At 45.4% G+C, this 24,087-nt stretch overlaps 1 pseudogene; it reads right to left on the bottom strand.

Annotated features, from left to right (window-relative positions):
* Positions 1-348: 348 nt before the first annotated feature.
* LOC108534497 (survival of motor neuron-related-splicing factor 30 pseudogene) lies at positions 349-1,126 on the bottom strand (annotated as a pseudogene).
* Positions 1,127-24,087: the final 22,961 nt, after the last annotated feature.

Here is a 24,087-nt window from a genome sequence, read left to right as displayed (position 1 = left end):
GTTCAAGTCAAAGGCATCTGGAAAGTTTCAGTACCAGCTTACAAAAAAGTACATACATAGGTTAAGTAGGCGCCTGATATTAGGGAAGATCAATAATATCATCTAAGTGCTGTATGAAACAGCATCTACAAAAGTCACTTATTCAACAACACTTTGAGGAACTTGGTACTGATAACGAGAAAAGTTAAACAAATAGCAGTTATCAAATGCCAATTCTTCACGTTTCATTCAGTAAGTCAACGCCAATGACGACAATTGTAATCTTGCTTACTCATCTAACTAAATAATTCCTTTAGAAAGAATATAAGGATAAAAAGGGTAAATGTCAAAGCCCTGCAGAGATAAAATCCAACAGTTTTTCTGATTATTGAGGCATCAAATGTCTGACATTATATGTAGAGGTATCTTGATATTGTGTCATAGTTTTATCGGCAATTCCACAAGTTCCTACTCCAACTTTGCCAGTCACACTCTCAGAAGCAAAAATACTCCTCTTTACCTGGCCTTTTTTGCTTTTGGAATAGGCTCTGTTGTTGAATTGTTGCCATTTCACTTTCTGGTCCTCTCTTTCCTGCTCAAATTCTTTTATTCTCTGAGCTTTTTTCAAAGCCTTCTTCTTTTTATATTCATGCTGCTGGGCAATCATTTCTTTTTTTGACATGGGTTTGTTACCACTGTCCTCCTTTGCCTTCCTTCCTTCTTCTACAGGCTTGAGGTTCAACAGTGAAGTCACTTCAGCATTGCCATAACCAGCAAAAGTGATTGCAGCAGTGCCATTTTCTTCATCTATCTCTTCAATCTCCACTTCATAACACTATCCATCTTGACTTCAGATTGCCATACACTTGTCTCCTACTTTCCATGAATGAGTAGGTTGAGTAGAAGCAAAACTGTCTGAACTTGCAAGCATCTCAGAAGGTTGAGTTGACAGGTCTTTGGTTAGTTCTATAACTTCTTACAAATCTTTCTTCGATTTTAGCAAATCTTCATTTTCTCCATTTCCAGATAATGCAGCTTCAACTTGCTGGAGCTGAGCTTTGTAGCTTGCCAGCGGCTTTGCTAAATCCTCTGACATCTTGTGTGGGGCTGGGGGCGGGGCGGTGGGAAGGGGTTGGGGCAAATGAGCCTAGTGGTAGTGGCGGCGGCAGCAGCAGCAGTAGCAGGAAAATCTCCGCGACAACAACAAGGCGACTCGGTCTGAAAAGGCAGGATTTTCTCTTACGTAACCCCAACACATGTATGGAAATCAGGGAATTTGTAACACTGATACAAAATGCTTATCTGAGCTATAGTTTATATTTAAATTTCACCAATTGCTCCAATAATGTCCTTCATAGCTGTTTTTTTTTTCTGATCCAGCATCCAATTAATGATCACACTTTGCATTTACTGTTCATATCTCTTAAGTCTTCTTTCAGCTAGATCAGGTTCTCAGCCTTCCCTTACCTTTCATGAATTTGATTTTTTTGTTTTGTTTTGTTTTTAGATTACAGGCCAGTTGTTATGTAGAATGCCCTTCAGTTTGGTTTGTTTGATGCTGCCTCATAATTAGGTTAAGGTTATACAGTTTTGGCAGGTGTACCATAGAAATGATATGGAGTCCTTTTCAAGGCAGTGAGGTCAGTGCATCTCTTTATTGGTATTGTTAACTGTGGTTAAATGGTTATGGTTGTGTTCATCAGATTAACTCACCGTGGAGTTACTAATTTTCCCTTTATAATCAACAAGTTATTTTCATGGAGGTGCTCAGAATCTTTGTACATATACTCTTCTTTATCAAACTTCTACCCACTAGTTTTAGCATCCATTGATAATTCTTGTCTAAATCATGGTTGCACAAAGATGATATTCTGACTCCATCATTTCTACTATAAGAGAGAGCTATCCTTTCTCCTTTATTTATTTATATTTGTATGAACTCATAGATTATTTTATTCTATGGCTATTCTATAGTGATATTACCACTGTAATATTGTCCTATAATACCACTGTAATGATAATAAAGAATTACCGTTATTTATTCTGATGTTCAAATAGTCCCAGATTTGGCCAATGGGGGTCCCTTCTGATTCCTGTGTTCTTTTTTCATATCTCCATTTTTTAAAAAGCACTTCCTTGCTTTCTGGCACAACATGATATTCTAAGCTTATCTTGTACTTTCCCCCTCTCAGCCCTAGAATTAGCCATTTCTCCAAGGAGCCCTAGTTTTGTTTTTCTTTTTTTTCAGTACAAAATGGTATTTAGAAACCAAGATTCGAGTGCCAGGTGTACTCAATGCTACCATAGTGTCTACTTCTAAGCCCTTTAGCCCACAGAGCTAAGAAATATACATATCTTAATTTCTACATCTGTATACACAAACACACACACACACACAAAATCATGGATTCATATAGATACCTCCAGTTCCAACTCAACACCACAAGATTCATTTTAGTCCTCCCTTTCTCCATATTTGTAACTCTCTCCAACAGCAAGAACTAGCTTCCAATATCCTCAGTACATTACTCATTTGCCCAACTTTACAGCACACAAAAGGTATTTCAGAACCACTAACCCATATCACTACAGAAAAAAATCCTTATAACTAGAATTAAATATTTGTTGGGCTTGTTTGTTTGGTTTTATCCTCCCTTCAGCATCTTAATATTATTTGTTTGAAATAGAGTTAATTAAAACAGAGCTAAGTTCATTTCTTTTTTTCATGTCAGGTAACGTGCTGATGTCTTAGGGTTTGCAGGAGGCACATCTGACATGTGTGTGAAAACCCAGTCATCAAGATGATGAGCTACAAAAGGATGCATTTGTGTCTATTTGTATTCCATTTTAAGTTTCTTCCCCCTTCTCATCCTTGTTGGTTTTTTTTTTTTTTTTTTTTGTAATGGAGCTTGTGGATTTTGTGGATGGGCTTCACCGGGTCTGTAAACCCACGGGAGTTTTATGCAAAATATTGAATATGTCTGCATTTGGAGGAAGGGGAGAGAATCCATAACTTCATAAGATTCTTAAAATGGTCTTTAACCTCACAATTTAGGAGAGCAATAGAGAAGAGCAGGAATCCAGGGACCTCTAAGAGGCTTCCTACTAGTGGGGTAGGAAGTTCTGCCAGACTGTGAGTCTCTCAGGACAGACAGGATCTTCTTTATCTTATATCTCCACTGCTGAGCATAAACATAAACGCAGAGGGAACAGACACCAAAGGAAAATAAAAGAGAAATGTGGGAGCAAATCTGTACCTTGAAGTCAACTCAGGATTGCTCTTTCTTTCTAAGCATTTCCCCACCAGTGACATCAGCTCAGAAATCTTAGATTCTGGGCCTTCCAGGGCATGCCTAGAATCACACCATGGTGGGGACACAGCCTGGGCATCTGTCTATAGGTGTACATAGAAAAATAAACTAGGCTAGGCACGGTGTCTTACACCTGTAATCCCAGCATTTTGGGAGGCCGAGGCAGGTGGATCACAATGTCAGGAGTTCAAGACAAGCTTATCCAAGACCTTTCTCTACTAAAAATGCAAAAACTTTAGCTGGGTGTGGTGGTGGGTGCCTGTAATTCCAGCTACTGAGGAGGCTGAGGCAGAGAATTGCTTGAACCTCAGAGGCGGAGTTGCAGTGAGCTGAGATCATGCCACCACCTAGGGCACAGAGCAAGACTCTGTCTCAAAAAAAAAAAGAAAGAAAAGAAAAGAAAAGAAAAATAAACTAGGCTGGGCACGTGGTGGCTCACACCTGTAATCCCAGCACTTTGGGAGGCCAAGGTGGGCAGAGCCCCTGAGGTCGGGAGTTTGAGACCAGCCTGACCAGTGTAGTGAAACTCTGTCCCTACTAAAAATACAAAAATTAGCCAGGCGTGGTGGCATGCACCTGTAATCCCAGCTACTTGGGAGGCTGAGGCAGGAGAATCTCTTGAACCCGGGAGGCAGAGGTTGCAGTGAGCTGAGATCATGCCACTGCACTCCAGGCTGGGCAATAGAGCGAGACTCTGTCTCAAAAAAAAAAAAAAAAAAAAAAAAAAAAAGAAAAGAAAAGAAAAGAAAGAAAGAAAAGAAAAGAAATTAGAAGAAAAGCCCCAGTTTGTTGCAGAGATACTGACCCAATGCTCTGATTTACTCCCTGCACAGGCTTCTTTTGGCTGCAAGGCCCCTGCCAAATTGGAGAATAAGACCAACTATACCTGAATAGAAAAGCCAGGAGTCATGAAGAATTAGTCCCCTGCAGGCACTAATTGAAAGCTTTCCCTGGGTATGGTGAGAGGTAGGGACCCCCGCTGACATCTAAAACAAGATGTTTCATTGAAGGGTGGCACTGCTCCCCGGGGAGCTTCTGCTGCTAGAGAGGGGCCTAGGAAGGCAAACAATAAGGTGAGGGACTCTTGGTCAAGGACTATTCTCCCTGGATTGCATCCTTTAAACAGTACGTTCCACTAAGCACAGGCAAAGACAGAAGAAGACGCAGTCCCTGCCACGGGGCTGAAAGAATGTTTAGAAAATCAAGTGTGAGCAAAAGTCAAATTGTACAACACAAACCGAGCCCACACTAGCTGAGTGATCTGTGGGTGGGGTAAATCAGAGGAAGCTCCCAGAGGAAGGAGGGGTATGAGTTTTGAAGAAGAGTTGAGCCTGAAAAAAAGAGAGGTGAGACAAGGGCATTCCATCTGGCAGTGATGGCTCAAGGAAGAAGCAGAGGTATGGAGAAGAGGCGGCTTGACCCTGAGAGCAGAAAAGGGAGGTTTTGCTTCGAAGAACAATTTGGAGGGGGCTGGAGTCCTGTGCCCGTAAGAAGCATTGTTCTTCAGGAGGAACAATGTGGTAAAAAGAGTGTTTGAGGAAGAGACCATGTGTGGGGCTGGCTTGAGGAGTAAGAAGGATGGCAAGGAGTTACTGAGGTCCCCTGGGACCAGGGATGGAAAAATTTACCTGGCTGGACAGGTGACTGTGGGACCGCATATTAATTCTATCTGCTAACAGATGAATGAAAGATGAAAGTAAGAATTTACACTTTATAATATTCTGTGCACTTATATTGCATTTTCACATGTAGCATTTTTACAAGCAACAACTGAATTCTAAATCTTGCACATCTATTATGCTCTGATCGTTGTGAGTAGCTGCTCAGGTGAGCCTCACCACCACCCTCGTGGGAAACATCAAGGAAGCCATGCACGATCACTTGATACCATGTGTTCTAAATTTGCTCAAATGTGAGTCTCATGAGAACCCTATGAGTCAAATGTGGCAGGAATTCTTATTCCTGTTTTACAGATGAGAAAAGTGATGTTGAGAAAGGTTAAGGCACTTGCTCACAGTCATATAGCCAAGGAGTGTCAGCAGGACCTTTTGGACTCATACTAAGATCTTAATAGCTTACTTCCACTTTGACTTCACGTGCACAGTGTTAACAGTGACCTCCATGTTTTTGTAACGCCATTTTGGCCTAGGTCTGCTGCTCACTTGAGCTAAACACTCTCAATTCCTGGCATTGATTTACCAAAGGTTAGTAATTCAGCTTGTTGAGGGTCTGAAGGTCACATTATTTCTTCATGCCAGGGCTGGGTCTCAGGAAAGCAAACAAAATGCTGATGGTCACTTGGAATCTGAGCAAGCAAGGAGGCTATCCCCGGGGGGACGTCTTCCTCAGCCTTGTCTGCCACATACTCCTGCCAGCTGCTGGGAATCCGCTTCCACTGCCCAGCCGCCTCCAGCCATCAGCCTACTGTCAGAATCCAAGCACCAAGGGCTTCTTTCCCTTTTCCTCAAATCTTCCCTTATCCAGGATGATGAGCTGCTGCTTTCTATTTTTCCAACTCACACTTTACGTGGCCAAGATGGTTCTTGCAGGTCTCACCTCCAGGACGTGAGAACTTAAGGCTAAATCCTGATATTCCTGCTTTATCTTCTGCCCAGCTCACTTTATTCTAAGACTACTTTCCACAAATCTCAGAGGTGGCTACAACACCTCTGTGCTGGGGTGGGGTGGGGTGAGTGCAAGGCCCATACACGGCTCCAGAGGAGGCTAGTGGGAGCCGGAAGGCAGCCAAGGATACGGGGGGAATGAACGCTGCTTCTTAGCTTCCAGCGAAGATCAGACACTGTATCTGTTCATATTACATTAATGGCTTGACAAGGCTTCTACCTAAGAACAGGACATCAAAACAGGCTCTGGAGCAAGGAATCAGATTAGGGACTTGGGTCGATGTCATGTCTCACAGGTGTTCTCACACGGATGACTACATCCTTCCCTGGGTCCTTGCAGGGTAAGCACATCCCCTCAAAATAGCAGCAGCTCTAAACATGAAATTCTTCCTGGAGGATTTTCTTACTCTTGAGTTCTATTCTACCAAATTTTTTGAGCACTTACTGTCAGGCATTCAGAATGTGAGCAATGACAATAAATAACCTACACTTTTGCACTTACAATATGCTGGGCCCCATTGATTCTCAAAACAGCCCTGGGAGTTAGCTATAAAAATGCCCCCATCTTACAGATGAGGAAGCTGAGACTCAGAAAGGCAAAAAACAGGACTGAACTCATCCAGCAAGAACATGACAGAACCAGCGTTCCAACCCAGGATTCCAAAGGGAGTGTGGCTCGCCAGTGCCCTGCAGGGTCCCTAAGAAGTGAGAAGCAGTCCCGCCTGCAGAAGCCCATGTGCCAGGGGTGAGACTGATTTGTAAAGAGATCATGAGACGTAAGTGCTCTAATAGAAGCATGAGGAAAGTTGTTTCCATTCTCTTTCTGCCTGTTCCTGGAGCGGTGCTCGTGGGAGGCGACCCAGGACCTTTGGAAATGTAAAGTGTAATACTTAGGTTTCTGTGATTGGTCACTTCTTTGCTAGTGGTCAGAGCGTCAGGAAGCCAGTGAGGAGTGGCCGGCTTGGAGGGTCCTTGTGTTTACATGACAGCCCAGGGCTGTCATATCCATTGTGTCATGTGATCCCATCCTGCTGCACTTGCTGTTCCCTCTGCGAGGAACATGAGGAACGATTTTCCCCAGATACCACCTGGCTCACTCTCTTTATCTTTTATGTATTTTATTTTTAGATAGATATATTTTTTGAGACAGGGTCTTGCTCTGTTGCCCAGGCTGGAGTGCAGTGGCACGATCTTGGCTCACTGCAACCTCCACCTCCCGGGTTCAAGCAGTTCTCATACCTCAGCCCCCTGAATAGCTGGGACTATGGGTGCACACCACCACGTCTGGCTAATTTTTGCATTCTTTGTAGAGACAGGGTTTCGCCATGTTGGGCAGGCTGGCCTCGAACTCCTGACCTTGAGTGATCCACCCGCCTCCCAAAGTGCTGAGATTACAGGCAAGAGCCACTGCACCTGGTCTATTTATACATTTTTTTTTTTTTTTTTTTTTGAGACAGAGTCTCGCTGTGTCACCCAGGCTGGAGTGTAGTGGCCTGATCTGGGCTCACTGCAGCCTCCGCCTGTTGGGTTCAAGCAATTCTCCTGCCTCAGCCTCCTGAGTAGCTGGGATTACAGGTGTGTGCCACCACGCCTGGCTAATTTTTGTATTTTTAGTAGAGACGGGTTTCAGCATGTTGGTCAGGCTGGTCTCAAACTCCTGACCTCATGATCCACCTGCTTTGGCCTCCCAAAGTGCTGGGATTATAGGCGTGAGCCACCGCGGCCAGCCTATACATATTTTTTGAGAAAGGGTGTTGCTTTGTCACCTAGGCTGGAGCACAGTGACAAAATCACAGCTCACTGCAGCCTCGACTGCCCTGGCTCAAGTGATCCTCCTACCTCAGCCTCCCAAGTAGCTGGGACTACAGGTGCAAACATCATGCCCAGCTACTTTTTTAAAAAATGTTTTGTAGAAATGAGGTCTTATGTTGCCCAGGCTGGTCTCAAGCTCGAGACTTAAGTGATCTTCCTGCCTTGGTCTCCCAAAGTGCTGGGATTACAGGCATGAGCTACTGAGCTTGGCCTGGCTCATTCGCTCACTTCTTCCTGGTCTTGGTTTCGGTCTCACCTCCCCAGAGAGATCTTCCCCAAATTCCTTATCTAAAATAGCCTCTCCTACCCTACTATTCCTTTCACTCCACTTTATTTCTCTTATTGCACTACCACTGTCCGAAGTTTTTTTCTATGTTTATTTGTTTATCATCCATCTCCCCCAAATGAGGACTGGGACTCTTTTTCTGTCTTGGTCACTGCTTTATCCCCAGCACCGAGAACAAGATCTGAAACACAATAGGCACTTATTAAGTAATTTGTTGAGCAAGTAAATCAACTTAAGCCTTAAAACAATGCTGCAAGGTAGGTGCCATTAAAATTGTGAAGCTCATGGCCATTTGGTAAGGAAGGAAGCAGGCCTAGAGGAGTCATGTGGCAGGTCCAGGTCCCACAGTACACACCCATCAGCCCGGGTACATGCCCGGGTCCCCCTTTTTCCCACCAGTCTCTTTGCCCAACACTGTATTCCTCTCCTCCCACGACTCAAATACTCCATAGTTCTGTGGTCCAGAGCCTGTTAGTTCATTGTAGAAAGGAAAGAAACCCAACAATACCCGGGAGAGCCATTTATAATCTCTGGGCAGGGCAGGGTCATGTCCTCTGAGGAGCACGACACAGCATCAGTGTCACCAGCTCTTCGAGGAGCTCCCTGCCAGTTGCTGCCTGGTGTCCAGTTGCAGTGCAGTGGGCTGAGCCCAGATCACCCTCCAGGTGGCAAGAGCAGCTCAACCTCATGCTTTGCAATGAATACCTGCTTCCCCCTACCCCTTCAGGCCTTTCATGGGGATTCCTGGAACAGCATGCCAGAATGCCTGTCTCATAGACTAATGCAGAGTGAAAGAAATCGCAGACGCACACCCTGTGGGGGCAGCAGGCTGCTCCCAGCACTGCAAAGACTGAGTACTGGGTAAAGACCCCCTCCTGGGTTCCTTCCCACGTAAGTGTTCAGGGTTGTGCTTGGCAGAGGCCACACAGAGGAAATAGTAAGGAAGGGGACAAGAATACAGGACTGCAGGGGTGTGTGAGTGTGTTGAGGGAAGGCTCAGAGCTCACTCATTCACTCAAACAAGCAAATAAACATGGGGTCTCAGAATGGAAATAAATATCAAAGCAGTTGGGAGATGTGGGCTTGTGTCAAAGTCCACCTCTTATAAAAGGTATGATGTGACTTGGGGGTTACTTCCTTTGTTAAATGGGGATAATAAAATAACATCTACGGCCGGGCGCGGTGGCTCAAGCCTGTAATCCCAGCACTTTGGGAGGCCGAGACGGGCGGATCACGAGGTCAGGAGATCGAGACCATCCTGGCTAACGCAGTGAAACCCCGTCTCTACTAAAATACAAAACTAGCCGGGCGAGGTGGCGGGCGCCTGTAGTCCCAGCTACTCGGGAGGCTGAGGCGGGAGAATGGCGCAAACCCGGGAGGCGGAGCTTGCAGTGAGCTGAGATTGGGCCACTGCACTCCAGTCCGGGCGACAGAGCGAGACTCCGCCTCAAAAAAAAAAAAAAAAAAAAAATAACATCTACTCAGCTGGTTTAAGAACCAAATCCAGGTTGGGTGTGGTGGCTCACACCTGTAATCCCAGCACTTTGGGAGGCCGAGGTGGGTGAATCACTTGAGGCCAGAGGTTTGAGACCAGCCTGGCCAACATGTTGAAACCCTGTTTCTACTAAAAATACAAAGATTAGCAGGGCATAGTGGTGAATGTCTGCAGTCCCAGCTACTCGGGAGGCTGGGGCAGGTGAATCATTTGAATACGGGAAGCGGAGGTTGCAGTGAGCTGCGATTGTGCCACTGCACTCCAGACTCCAGCCTGGGTGACAGAGCAAGGCTCTGTCTCAAAAAAAAAAAAAAAGGAATAATGATACATTAGAAATTATAATGGATATAATTCAAAATGTAAAAAGCTAAAGGAAGAAAATAAAAATCTGTAGTTCCACTACTTATTAATCAAACTGGTTATTATTTTGCTATATTCTCTTTTCTTTTCTTTTTATTTTTTTTTCTGAAAGGAGTCTCACTCTCGCTTGCTCCAGGCCAGGAGTGCAGTGGCCACAATTGTCGGTTCACTGCAACCTTTCACTTCCCGGATTCAAGTGATTCTCCTGCCTCAGCCTCCCAAGGCAGCTCTACAGGCATGGCCACCACCTGCCGGCCCAAAGGCTAACACTTTTATTTTTTTTTTTAGGAGATTGGCGGGCTTTAAACCATGCTTTGGTTAGGCTCGGTCTCGAACTCCCGACCTCGTGATCAGCCCTGTCTCGGCCCTCCCAAAGTGCTGGGATTACAGGCGTGAGGGCCACCACGCCCTGGCCCCTGTTATAGCCTCTTTCATCTTTTATCCATGCCACATGTATTTAACATATATATTATTTATATGTATGCTGCCCCCTCGCCATCAAGGCTGCGATTTACATTGGATTGCTACCTTGTAGGGCGGCACTTCTGAAATTTTTATCTATTAATATCATTAGAGTAAGTAACTCGCTACACTGGATACTTTATTCAGTTGCTTGGGAAAAGTAAGAAGTTTTGGAAACTATTGCTAATAACTCCTCTGTCTTTGTTTAAAGAGAATATAGGCGGGTGCGCGCCAGCGGCTCACGCTTGTAATTCCCTCCCCCCAAGCACTTTGGGGAGGCCGAGGCGGCGGATCATGAGCCGTCAGAGATCGGAAACCTCCTCGGCTTAACAAGGGCTGACAACTTCTCATCTCTACTAAATATACAAAAAATGTAGCTTGGGCATGGTTGGCGGGGCCCGGCCTGTAGTCCCAGCACTCAGGGAAGGCTGAGGCAGGAGAATGGCGTGAACCTGGGGAGTGGAGCTTGCAGTGAGCTGAGATTGGCCGCCACTGCCACTCCAGCCTCGGTGACAGAGCGGACTCCATCTCAAAAAAAAAAAAAAAGAAAAGAAAGAGAAAAAGGAAATATTGCTAGTTTCTGCCAACATGGCACATGGAAAAAGGAGATAGGCACTCTTTCCTGGATTTGGCCCAATAAAGAGCTGCCAAATACTCTGGCAAGAAGCCTCCACATCTCAGTTTATTCCCCATCTGTGCAAATGAGGTAATAGGCCTACCCCTTGAGCCCTCAGATGGAGATCATGCCCATGGGAAAGCTATCTAGAAAAAGCACCAATCACCCTACAGATGGGTAGGAAATACTGTTGGTATCCAGTACCCTCTATATAGGTAGGAACAGCCAGGCGATTAATTCCCATCCCATTTAGCAAGTCTAACAACCTAAGCGGCCACAAGCTATCTTGAGAGCAGTGTGCTAGTTTCTAAAGGCTGGCCTAACATACACTTCCCCTTGCCTCCAACACTTAGTCACGCGTCAATTCCCATCCTAAATCAGAGTAAAGTGGGCCCCCGTAGCACATGCCTGTAGTCCAGCCTACTCAGGGAGGCCTGAGGTGGGGGATCACTTGGGCCCCATTAGTTCGAGGGACTGCAGTGAGCTGTGATCATGATGCCACCTGCACTCATAACCTGGAGCCAACAGAGCAAGACCCGGTTATCAAAGAAAAAAAAAAAAAGAAAAGAAAAGAAAAGAGAAAGCATAAAAGGAGGCTTATTAAACATGAAGATTCCCAGCAGGCCCCCAGCCACATGGCGTCAAAAGTTCCAAAAGGGACTCAGGAATGCTGCACAAAGTAGCTCCATCCCAGGGATTCTGATTCACTCGCGAAAGCCTGAGAACTTCAGATTCAGTCCAACCTGTGATTTACAACAGGGGAAGTGAGGCCCTCAAGGTTACCAAAGCCATGAGCTTGCCGCCAAGTCAGAGACACAGAACCAGAACTCAGTTTATTTTCTCAAACTCCTCCTTTCTTTCTGTATCCTTCTTTCTCCTCACTTGCCTTTTTCTCCTTCCTCCATCCCTTCCTTCCTTTCTTTTCTCTCTTTGTCTTCAGCAATATAGACTTTTTTTTCTACCACAATCGTCAGCACAGGAGGTTCCAGGTCGTTGGACAGTTCTGCTCCACCTGGTTATAATTCAGATGTCTATTTGGTATTTATACATACATTTCTAGTTTTTTTTTCTTTTAAAGTCATAACATTAAAAAATTAGCAAGGCTGGGCACGGTGGCTCACACCTGCCTAATTCCAGCACTTTTGGGAGGCAGAGGCAGGTGGATCACCTGCAGGTCCGAGTTTCACAACCAGCCTGCGGAACATGCGTGGAAACGCCTGTTTCTTTACCTAAAATACAAAAAATTAGACTGGGGCATGGTTGGCAGGGTGCCTGCTAATCCCACCTACTTGGGGCAGGCTGAAGGGCAGGCAGAATTGCTTGAACCTGGCGAGGCACGGGAGGTTGTAGTGAGCCTGAGATGGTGCCATTGAACTCCAGCCTGGGCAATAGAGTGAGGACTGTCTCAAAAAAAAAAGTCAGCCAATTGAGGAAAGACATTAACAATGATTAATAATTGAGACGCCATAATTTTTTCATATACCAGGCTGAAGCTAAGACATGTCAAGCAGAGAAACAGCGCAGATGTGAATGTGAGGGTTCATCGAAAGGAATTTTATTTATTTATTTTTATATATATTTATATATTAATAATATATTAATATATATATTATTTTGGAGAAAGGGTTTTCTCTGTCACCAAGGCTGGAATGTAGTGGCGCGATCTGAGCTCACTGCAACCTCTGCCTCCTGGGTTCAAGCCATTCTTGTGCCTCAGCCTCCCGAGTAGCTGGGACTACAGGCATGCACTACCACACCTGGCTATTTTCTTGTATTTTTTGTAGAGATGGGGTTTCACCATGTTGGCCGGGCTGATTTTGAACTCCTGACCTCAAGTGATCCGCCTGCCTCAGCCTCCCGAAGTGCTGGGATTACAGGCATGAGCCACCCCATCCACCTGGAAAGGAATTTTATTCATTTGTTCATGCATACAGGGGTTCATTTATTCATCAAACTATCACCAAACATCTAGCAGCTGTGGTGCTGTGAATACAACAGCACCTACGCCAGGGCCCTACCTTTGACTGAAGTCACAACATCACTCTGGCTGAAAAAACTGAAACCATGAGTTAGTAAGGAATTGCTGGGGCCACAGGGGCCAGCAGCAGCCCCAAGGGAAAGACAACATGGCCCCGCCCCACCATGTTAGCCCATCTGACCATCACCCTCAGTCTCATCTTCCCTGACATTTGGATCTGCGGTCCAGACATCACATCATGTTTCTATTTGCAGACTGGGCATGTTCTTGCTTCAAAAGTAAAATCCAGGGTGGGGAAGGACGAAGACTTTTCTTCCCTCCCCGAGCCTCATTCCCCAGCATGCTGAGAATACCAGGGAGTTGATACAAGGTATCCCTCAACAGACTGCTGGCTGAGTAGGCCATAGAGAGCCAATAAATGTCATCTCTCTGGTCTTTAATAAAGTTTTCAGTGGGTTCCCACTTAAGTACTCCTTGAGAAACTTGAAAAATCTGGCTGAGCCAGGCGTGGTGGCTCACGCCTGTAATCCCAGCACTTTGGGAGCCGGAGACGGGCAGATCACAAGGTCAGGAGTTCGAGACCAGCCTGGCCAACATGGTGAAACCCCATCTCTACTAAAAATACAAAAAATTAGCCGGGTGTGGTGGCAGGTGCCTGTAATCCCAGCTACTGGGGAGGCTGAGGCAGGAGAATCACTTGAACCTCAGAGGCGGAAGTTGCAGTGAGCCGAGACTGCACCACTGCACTCCAGCCTGGGCAACAGAGCAAGACTCTGTCAAAAACAAACAAACAAACAAAAGATCCGGTTGAGTGTGAAAGTTTAATTAAGCAGGAAGTTGTGAACATTGGTGGTGCCATTTAGCACACCCCAAAATCATTCTTGACATTAATTTGCTTTGCTCTGGGTGGTCTTTTAGCTATCTTCATCTCTCTTCTCATCTCAATGACCCTTTAGAATCACATACTGTCCTTCAAAGGGACTTCTACAGCTTTGAGCAGGGTTGTAAACTGGGACTTGCGTAAAAACTGGGGTCAAAGAAGGTAAAACAAAATGAGTTAAGAAAATAAAGGCCACTTTATGTTCAAACTTAAATGTCTAAAACATAAAACCATTCTTAAATACATGCTAGTTGGGTATGCGGAGAATAAAATTTCCTTTTGAAAACAAACTTTGTGCCGGGCATGGTGGCTCAAGCCTGTAATCCCAGCACTTTGGGAGGCCGAGACGGGCGGATCACGAGGTCAGGAGATCGAGACCATCCTGGCTAACACGGTGAAACCCCGTCTCTACTAAAAAATACAAAAAACTAGCCGGGCGAGGTGGCAGGCGCCTGTAGTCCCAGCTACTCAGGAGGCTGAGGCAGGAGAATGGTGTAAACCCGGGAGGCAGAGCTTGCAGTGAGCTGAGATCCCGCCACTGCACTCCAGCCTGGGCGACACAGCGAGACTCCGTCTCAAAAAAAAAAAAAAAGAAAGAAAAAAAAGAAAACAAACTTTGTCTTCTACGCTCAGTTCATTTGTACACCATAGCCAAGGTGTGGTCTTGGCAAAGGGAACTGCACCGTTAGGCCAGATCAAGGAGCAGGAATTGCCTGGTGGGTTCACAGTGGGGAAAAGTCTCGGTGGCCTCTGTCCTTGGACAGTCAGCTCCACAAGCTCACAGCTATCCACCGCAAGAGGCAGAAAACAGAATTGAGAAAATAATAGCTATCTGTATTTACAGCCACTGTTTGCTGTGTGTCTTTTAAGTGCAGAACACTCTGTTAAGAGGTTTTCATCATTCTCGCACTTGATTTCCCCCAAATTATGCAAGGGATGTGTGACCATTCCCTACTGCAAAGATAATCTTGCTATGGTTACCAGCTAAGGTGGGATTAAACTCAGCCCTCTCCCAACAAGCTCCAAAGCCTAAATCTTTTTCTTTTAAACCTCATCATAGAGAAGATAAATAGTAAGCACCTGTGCTGGTGATGGCATGAGCATGTCTCATGGTTTCCTACATTTATTAGTATTTTTTTTTTTTTTGAGATAGGGTCTTGCTCTCTTGCCCAGGCTGGAGTGCAATGGTACAATCATGGCTCACTACAGCCTCGGCCTCTCGGGCTTAGTCAATCCTCCTGCCTCAGCCTCCTGAGTCGCCTCCTGAGTAGTATGCCTCCTGAGTAACCTCCTTAGTCAGGCATGGTGGCACATGCCTATAGCTGGACTATAGCCACCACAACTGGCTATTTTTTTTTTAAATTTTTTATAGAGATAGGGTTTTGTCTTGTTGCCCAGGCTGGTCTTAAACTCCTTGGCTCCAGTGATCCTTTCACCTTGCATTCCCATAGTGCTGGGATTACGAGTGTGAGCCACTATGCCTGGCCTTATTAGTATATTTTATCATTGAAAAATTATTTATTTTTTAAAATATACAAGTAGTACCTGTTTAATACATTCTTATAAATGTAAAATAATTCAGAGTGAACAGAATGAAAAGTAAGAATTCTTGACATTCCCTATAATTGCAAGTATACATGTAATGAAAAGTATATTGGAGAAAAAAAAAAATTTTTTTTTGAGACAGAGTCTCACTCTGTTGTCCAGGCAGCAGAACAGTGGTGTGATCTTGACTCACTCCAACCTCCATCTCCTGGGCTCAAGTGATCCTCCTGTCTCCCGAGTAGCTGGGACTACAGGCATATGCCACCATGCCTGACTAATTCTTTTGTATTTTGGATAGAGATGGGGTTTCACCATATTGCCCAGGGGCTGGTCTTGAACTCCTGACCTCAACCAATCTGTGGCCTGGAGGAAAATTTTTTTTTTTTTTTTAGATGGAGGCTCAATCTTTTGCCCAGGCTGGAGTGAAGTGGTGTGATCACAGCTCACTGTAGCTTCGAACGCTCAACTTCAAATGATCCTCACATCTCAGCCTCCCAAATAGCTGGGACTATAGGTGTGTGCCACCAGGCCCAGCTAATTTTTGTATTTTTTCTAGAGTCAGGGTTTCTCCATGTTGCCCAGGTTAGTCTCGAACTCCTGAGCTCAAGCAATCCTACCCACTTCAGCCTCCCAAAGTGCCAGGATTACAGGCATGAACCACTGCACTTGGCCTATCAAAATAATTTTTAAAAAGAGAAAAGTTCCTATAGTCTAATGAAATGATGGGGAGTAATTTAGAATATTACTTTTCGGTCTTGTTCCTGCACGGATGTTTGTTGTGTGATAACACACCAGATGCATTTTGCATCCTGCTTTCCTCCAATTATGTTGTGAACCCCTTTCACGTCATCTGTCTGGTCTTCTTACCCCTCTGAGTTAATGGCTGGGCAATGGAGTTAATCGAGATCCAGAGTTTGTTTAATCTTTTCCCTTTTGCTGACCTTTTTTTTTTTCATTTTCTTTTGAGACAGAGTCTTGCTCTGTCGCCTAGGCTGGAGTGCAGTGGTACGAACTTGACTCATTGCAAGCTCCGTCTGCCAGCTTCAAGTGATTCTCCTGCCTCAGCCCCACAAGTAGCTGGGACTATAGGCACGCATCACCATGCCTGGCTAATGTTTGCATTTTTAGCAGAGATGGGGTTTCATCATCTTGGCCAGGCTGGTCTTGAACTACCGACTTCAGGTGATCTGCCCGCTTTGGCCTCCCTGGGATTACAGGTGTGAGCCACCACACCCCCCTTTCGCTGAACATTTAGATTGTTTCTGGTTATTTGCTATTATCAAATAATTCCAAATTATTTGATAAGTTGTGATTAAGTTCTCCATGCATTTTATTTCTTTTCCCTGGTTTGGATTTTTTCCCTAGCATTCCCACAAGTGGAATTACTGGGTCAAAGGGTGTGAACATTCTTAAGGCTCTTGATCCACAGTTGTTAGACTGTTTTACAAAAAGATTGAACCAATTTTCATTATTTGGAAGCTTGCTACTTTCATGTGAAAAGTTCTGGGGCAAGACTTTGTTTAAGGCTTCTTCTGCAGCTGCTGCTTAGCTGAAATAATTGCATTTTGCTTTTGCTGTTTCACAAGGCCCCTTTCAAAGTCTGTTGACAATGTCTGACCATCTGATTACTGGGTGGAAGATTTATATTAGTCTCCCTGTCTCTAGGCTCTTCCTGCCTTCAATCTGTTTTGCACCCGGCAGCCAGATGAATTCGTTTGGAAACATCACTTGCCTCATGTCACTCCCCTGCTCAGAAACTCGTAGTGGCTATTCCTCAAGTCCAAACTCCTCTACTAGGCCTTAAAGACCCTCCGTAATAGGCTCACCCGCTTTCCAGTTCAATCTCATCTCCTGCTGCCCTCAACAGAAACCTTCAGCGACTTCCCTCTAAGTCCCCACATTATGCCCCATCTGTGTTCTCTTTTGCTTATTTTTTTCATCCACCTGGAAAGCTCCTCCTTCCTTTCTAGTTAGTCCAAATTTTCTGCTTTCAGGGTGGTTCAATCCCACCCAGTCAGTGTGAGAATTCTGCAAACAGCAGCCAGGGAAAGCAGAAAAAGACTTGGAATCAGAAATGCAGAGAGAGGGGGAAACAAAGGAGAGAAAGCAGAGAGGGGTGCCATGCATGTCACCAGGGCCAGGAGGATGTGGGTGCACCATAGTAAGGGCATGGATGGACTGGCGACAGAGATCAGAACTAAGGCAAGGTTCTTTGTTATTGATGACATTTAGGCTGCTTCTAATGGCGAAAAGAGGGGATCTGTGAGACAGTAGGATTGTGGGCCAGGGCTGACAAAATAATGAGGAAAATAATAATTATAGTATATTAGTTGTGATTAGCTTCACTTTGAGAAACTAAGACCTGAAAAATAATGGCTTAAATATGAGAAAAAGATTATATTTTATGAAAAGAAATCCTCAGGAAATTCAGGGCTGGAATGGTAGCTTCCTGCTCATCAAGAACCAAGCTCTTTAACTGTCTGCAATGCCATCCACAGGCTGTGGTCCCCTCTTCATGATCCGAAAGAGCAGTTGGAGCACCAGACACCACTTCCAGAGTCCAGACCAATAAGAGGCAGAAGGATGATAGAGTGTCTTCTACATTTAGGGAGATTTCCTGGAAGTCCCGTGCAATATTTTTGCTCAGGACTCAATGGCCTCATCACACAGCTGCACCTAGCTGCAAGAAAGTTTCTACATCCAAAATAAGAATCAATGTTCTATTACTTAAAGAAAAAAGAGAATAGATTTGGGGGTATGTGTCTACCAGTCTGCTATCATTTATTGAGGTAATTCATTTATATCTATTATCTCTTTTAATGTTCATACCAGTTCTACAGGCTGGTACACATAGGAAAGGAGAGAGCTGTAAGTCCAGAGCCTGGACTCCTTTTTTTTATTTTACACTTTATGAAAATTGTTTTCATGATATAAAACACAAAATAATTGATAAATGTCTTTTTGTTGATAACATACACATATACACACAAAGTTCACCTTTCTGAGACTGTCTTACACTTAGATATTATGCCATGTGGAACTCATTCAGGTCCCTCCTTTAATGTATGTTCAGCTATATTTTTTGCTATACTGTAGGTTTTATCTGTGAGGAATATATTCGACTTTCTCTATAGGGTGTAAAACAGAAGTAGTTCTCAATAAATAATATTGATGTGAGGCTCTAAAGGGAAAAAACAGTAATTTATTTTTAATGAGAATATCTAAGGTCAAACAGTTTTCACAAGTGAGGGGTTAAGATTTGTGAATATGAAAGAGGGTGAGAAAGATGAAGTTCTTCATTCCTCAATTTGTGCTTTGTATTGTTACTCCAGTTTTTCTATAAAACAAATGAATAAAAAAATTGCCACATTCAGGCTAGGTGTAGTGGCTCATGCCTATAATCCCAGTGCTTTGGGAGGCTGAGGCAGGAGGATCGTTTGAGATCAGGAGTTTGAGACCAGCCTGGGCAACACAGCGAGACTCCATTTCTACCAAAAATCGAAAAAAGAAATTAGCCAGGCATGGTGGTATGCACCCGCACTTCTAGCTGCTTGGGAGACTGAGGCAGGAGGATCACTTGAGCCCACGAGCTTGAGGCTACAGTGATCTCTGATTGAGTCATTGCACTCCAGCTTGGGTGACAGAGTGAGACCCTGTCTCTTAATTTAAAAAAACTTTGCCACATAGAGAGGTTGAGTAGGTTTGGTAGTGCTAATTGTGACTGGCATCTAATCTAATCTATGCCATATTTCCATGCCAAGTACTGTGTCTGGCCCACACTCTATGAAGGTATGTTGAAGAATGAATGAAAGACTGTGGCCTCAAGGTCACAAGCTGAGAAGTATTCATAAGCACCTTCCTGCTGGCCCTTTAAGATAACCAGTTGAGAATGTCAGGAAACATTGTATGGGCAGCAGCCCTGGACTCTTCTCTGCCTATTTTATAAGGGCAACAGGGCCAAAGCCAGGGACTGGTTATGGCAGCGTGGTGAGTCCCTGGTATAGGAGGTATAGGATCTGGGGACTTAAATGGCAAAGACAAAGAAGTCATAGGGATTGAATAAGGGGTGGACTTTGTCCTTTCTGTGTCTCTTTTTGCCCTCTTCTCACCATTTGGGAGCCCTTACTATGTACCGGGGCTTGTCCTAAAGAGGTATACATGCATTGTTGCATTAACCTCCTAATAGGCCTTTATCATTCCCATTTTTCAGATGAAGAACCTGGAAGTAAAAGAGGTTAAGGGGCCAGGCACAGGGGTTCATGCCAGTAATCCCAGCACTCTGGGAGGCTGAGGTGGGTGGATCTCTTGTGGTCAGGAGTTCAAGACTAGCCTGGCCAACATGGCAAAACCCCGTCTCTACTAAAATACACACACACACACACACACAAATTAGCTAGCCAGGCCGGGCGCAGTGGCTCACTCCTGTAATCCCAGCACTTTGGGAGGCCAAGGCGGGTGGATCACGAGGTCAGGAGATCGAGACCATCCTGGCTAAAACGGTGAAACCCCATCTCTACCAAAAATACAAAAAAAAATTAGCCAGGTGTAGTGGTGGGCACCTGTAGTCCCAGCTACTCTGGAGGCTGAGACAGGAGAATGGCATGAACCCAGGAGGCAGAGCTTGCAGTGAGCCGAGATCGCGCCACCGCACTCTAGCCTGGGCAACTGAGCAAGACTCCGTCTCAAAAAAAAAAAAAAAAAAAAAAAATTACCTAGCCATGGTAGTGGGTGCCTGTAATACCAGCTACTCGGTAGGCTGAGGCAGGAGAATGGCTTGATGCGGAGGCGGATGTCGCAGTGAGCTGAGATTGCACCATTGCACTCCAGCCTGGGCGACAGAGCGAGACTCCGTCTCAAAAAAAAAAGAAAGGTTAAGGAACTCACACAAGGTGTGACAGCTCTGAAGTGGGAAAGCAGGATGTGAGCCCAGCTCTCCCAACCCTAAGCCCCCTCTTAACTACTCTACTCCCACCTCTATCTGCTGTTTCTCCTGTTCTCACTCACTCAGTCACAAAACATATTTTGTTTTTCTGTCTACCTAATATTTTATTTTGAAATAATTTCAGTTGAACAGAAAGTTTGTAAAAACAGTACGAAAAATCCCCATATACCCCTCATCCACGTTCCCCACATGTTAGCATTTTACTGCTGGGAGTAAATATTGATTATATTTTCTGACTACATTTTTATATTCCCTTGGACTTACATTTTCATTTGTTTTTCACCCGCCACAGCGCCTTGCCGAGGGCGAGGAGATGTGACGTGTCCCTGGCTGGTGGGCTGCAGGCTCCACTCACCACGCAGGAACCCCGAGCTACCGACACAGCTGTACCAATTGCCAGCATTCCCCCAAAGTACAAGAGGGTCATCCAGTAACTTGCCTCACGGGAAGGCTTCTGAGGAATGTTCCAGACACCTGGCCTTACAAGATTCGTTAGCTACAAAAGACATCTGAACAAGGGAAACATTAGCCATGGCAGGCCCTCAGAATAACTCCACCTCTTCCTCTCTTGTGCTGTCAACTCAGGGCAGAAAGACTCACTGTGATCCTACTATGTGTCAGGTACTGGAGGAAATGGTAATATTATCAATGATGCTGCCTCTATCAGAAAAACGAGGTGGCTGACTAGAAAAGATAAGAGTGTTGGTAGGAATTTCCCCACCAATAGTCAATCAGGGACCCTCATGTGGGGAAAACACCTCACAAGTATTTTGGAAACAAAAATTGGGAGAGAGGGAGGGAGGGAGGCAGGGACAAGTTCTTGCATGAAAACAAGACAATCCAGCTCTGTTTCCTGCCTCGTGCTGGTGGTCTTTGGAAGGGGTGGGGTAGGGCTCCGGGGGAAGGAGGCCCTGTTAGGTGTGGCCCGGAAAGCAAGGGGCAGAACACTGCAGTGCTAAGGGCGGAACCCAGCTGCAACACAGGGAGAGCCCTAGTTCAGCCCCCAAGCAAATCTACAGACTGCCGAGAAGAAGCGGGGATTTGGCTAATGCTTTGGGGGCAATATTTGCATTCACTGCAGAGGAGAGAGCCGATGGAGGTTGAGGAAGAGGCTCTGCACCTCCAGGATCAGTCATTGTGCCTGAAAGTCTCCCAGGTCCTCTTTCCTTGCAATGTTGTGTGTGCCTCCCTCATGCCCAGTTTTGGCCTATAGACTTTGACTCACCTGAAAAGCCCCAGTGGAGATCTGCAGAGGCTCTCAAGTTGGACAGATCTGGATTCAGGTCCACAACTCTGCTATTAACTAGCCGGGTGACCGCTTAGCCTCTCCCAGCTTCAGTTCCTCGTCACTTTCATGAGTTTGAGGCAATGATTAAAGGGGGTTATGCACGGAAAGTGCCCTGCATGGCTCCAGGCAGGTGGTCCTCCTCCTGACTTCTCAGGCTAAATTTCTCTCCACCTGCCTGCCCTGGAGCTCTGATACACTGGCAACCAGCGTGCTGCGCTCTCCTCCCCCATCTTTTCCAGGTGATGGTGAAGACAGCTCTCAACCAAGGAGCCTGAATATCTGGGCTTGACTCCTTGTTCTGCCACTAAAGAACATTGTGACCTTGGACAAGTCACTTACGCTCTCGAGCTCCAGGTCCCCCACTTGCAAAACGGAAATTAGACCCACCTTAAATGAGAAATAGTAGGAAAGTACTTTGCGTTAAAGCAGCTTATGAGAGTCAGCTGTTTTGTAACCCGTCCCCCCTCCTCTACTCATTCCTCTCCTTCACCCTCCTCCTACCAAACCCAACAAAGGTGGAGAGAGCACTGGTCAGGGAGTTAGGAACTCTGAGCTCGGGTCCCAGTCCCATCATCAATTCTGGGTCCTTAGGCAAATCGTAATCCTCCCAGAGCCTCAGTTTCTTCATGCATAAACTCAAGTGTTTGAACAGAATACCTTTCGTGGCCTCTTCCACTGTGAGGTTCCACACAGGCGTTGTTAAAGGGGTCAGGAGTTTATTTTCCGACAGGAATACGGTTGAGCTTTGAAGACGTCACTGCCTCTGTTCTCAGATACTCTCTTGCTGCATTCTATTAATGTGGCTGGGATCATGCACTTCTCAGTCATGTGTGAGCCTGAGGGTGTCTCCAATACTCGGTTTAGGATAATTAGTCTTTTTGACCCTTAGCAGGGGAAATGTCTCCAGTTGGGGGGAAATGAAGTTGTCAAACATAGTCCTTAAGGAGAGGAAGATTTATAGGAGATCACATACAAAAACGCAGGAATTAAACAAACAAACAGGGAAAGAGCACTTAAAAGCTCAGACCAAACAATATATATCGCACGCTATGTTTAGCAGGTCAACCAGTGGTCCTCGCTCTCCCCAAGCACCACCCAGGCATAACAAGCCTGGACAATTGTTCATCTTCCAAGAAGCCCTTCCCAGAAACCATAGGGTTGCAGGAAGGTAAAGCCCATGATTTCATCAAGGGGAAGAAACAACAGCGGCCAGTCCATTCCCTTGGAGACTATTTTATTTTTCTAACTTGTTTTTCTGTAGCCCAAGATTTGGGCCCTGCTCTCTCTTTTACGTTCATGGTACCCCTGTTTCCTGACTATCCCCGTGACACTGCTCCTCCTCGTGTCCCTCCAGCACCACTCCTCCACTTGGTCTTTTTGCAGGATCCCAATAAAATACAGAACAAACAGTTAAATTTTTCTTTTCGGCCGGGCGCGGTGGTTCACGCCTGTAATCCCAGCACTTTGGGAGGCCAAGGCAGGCAGATCACTTGAGGTCGGGAGTTCGAGACCAGCCTGACAAACATGGAGAAACCCCCGTCTCTACTGAAAATACAAAATTAACTGGGCGTGGTGGTGTATGCCTGTAATCCCAGCTACTAGGGAGGGTGAGCCAGGAGAATCACTTGAACCTGGGAGGCAGAGGTTGCAGTGAGCTGAGATCGCGCCATTGCACTCCAGCCTGGGCAACAAGAGTGACACTCCGTCTCAAAAAAAAAACCACACATTTCGTTTTCTTTCTTTCTTTCTTTCTTTTTTGAGACAGGGTCTCATTCTGTTACCCAGGCTGGAGTGCAGTGGCACCATCACATCTCACCGCAGCCTCAGCCTCCTGGACTCAAGCAATCTTCCCACTTCCTCAAGTAGCTGGGACTACAGGGCTCGCTACCACTCCCAGCTAATTTTTTTGGTATCTTTTGTAGAGACAGGGTTTCACCATGTTACCCAGATTTGTCAGTTAAATTTGAATGTCAACTAAACCACAAATCTTTTTTAGTATAAATATATCCCATGCAATATTTGGGATATTCTTGCACTAAAAAATATTAATGGTTTAGCTGAAATTTAAATATAACTGAGCATTCTGTATTTTTATTTGCTAAATCCAGCAACCTTGTTTCAGGGCCTTCTTTTTTTGTTTTTGAGAGACAATCTTGCTCTGTCCCCTAGGTTGGAGTACAGTGGTGCACCCTCGGCTCACTACAACCTCCGCCTCCTGAGTTAAGTGAGTCTCCTGCCTCAGTCTCCCGAGTAGCTGGGACTACAGGCACGCGCCACCACACGTGGCTAATTTTGTATTTTTAGTAGAGACAGGGTTTCACCATATTGGCCAGGCTGGTCTCGAACTCTTGACCTCGTGATCTTCCTGCCTCAGCCTCCCAAGTTTCAGGGCATTTTTACTTACTGCTACCTCTGCCAGAAAACACCATGCCCACTTCCTCCCTTGGCCAGCTCCTTGTCACTCAGGCTCCACTCAAGCATCTCCTCTTCAGAGAGACACTCAATCACC

This window comes from Rhinopithecus bieti, unplaced genomic scaffold (genome assembly GCF_001698545.2).
Source record: "Rhinopithecus bieti isolate Rb0 unplaced genomic scaffold, ASM169854v2 scaffold_425, whole genome shotgun sequence".
Taxonomy (NCBI): domain Eukaryota; kingdom Metazoa; phylum Chordata; class Mammalia; order Primates; family Cercopithecidae; genus Rhinopithecus; species Rhinopithecus bieti.
Note: the sequence above shows the minus strand (reverse complement) of the source record. Positions and strands in the feature narration are given on the sequence as shown.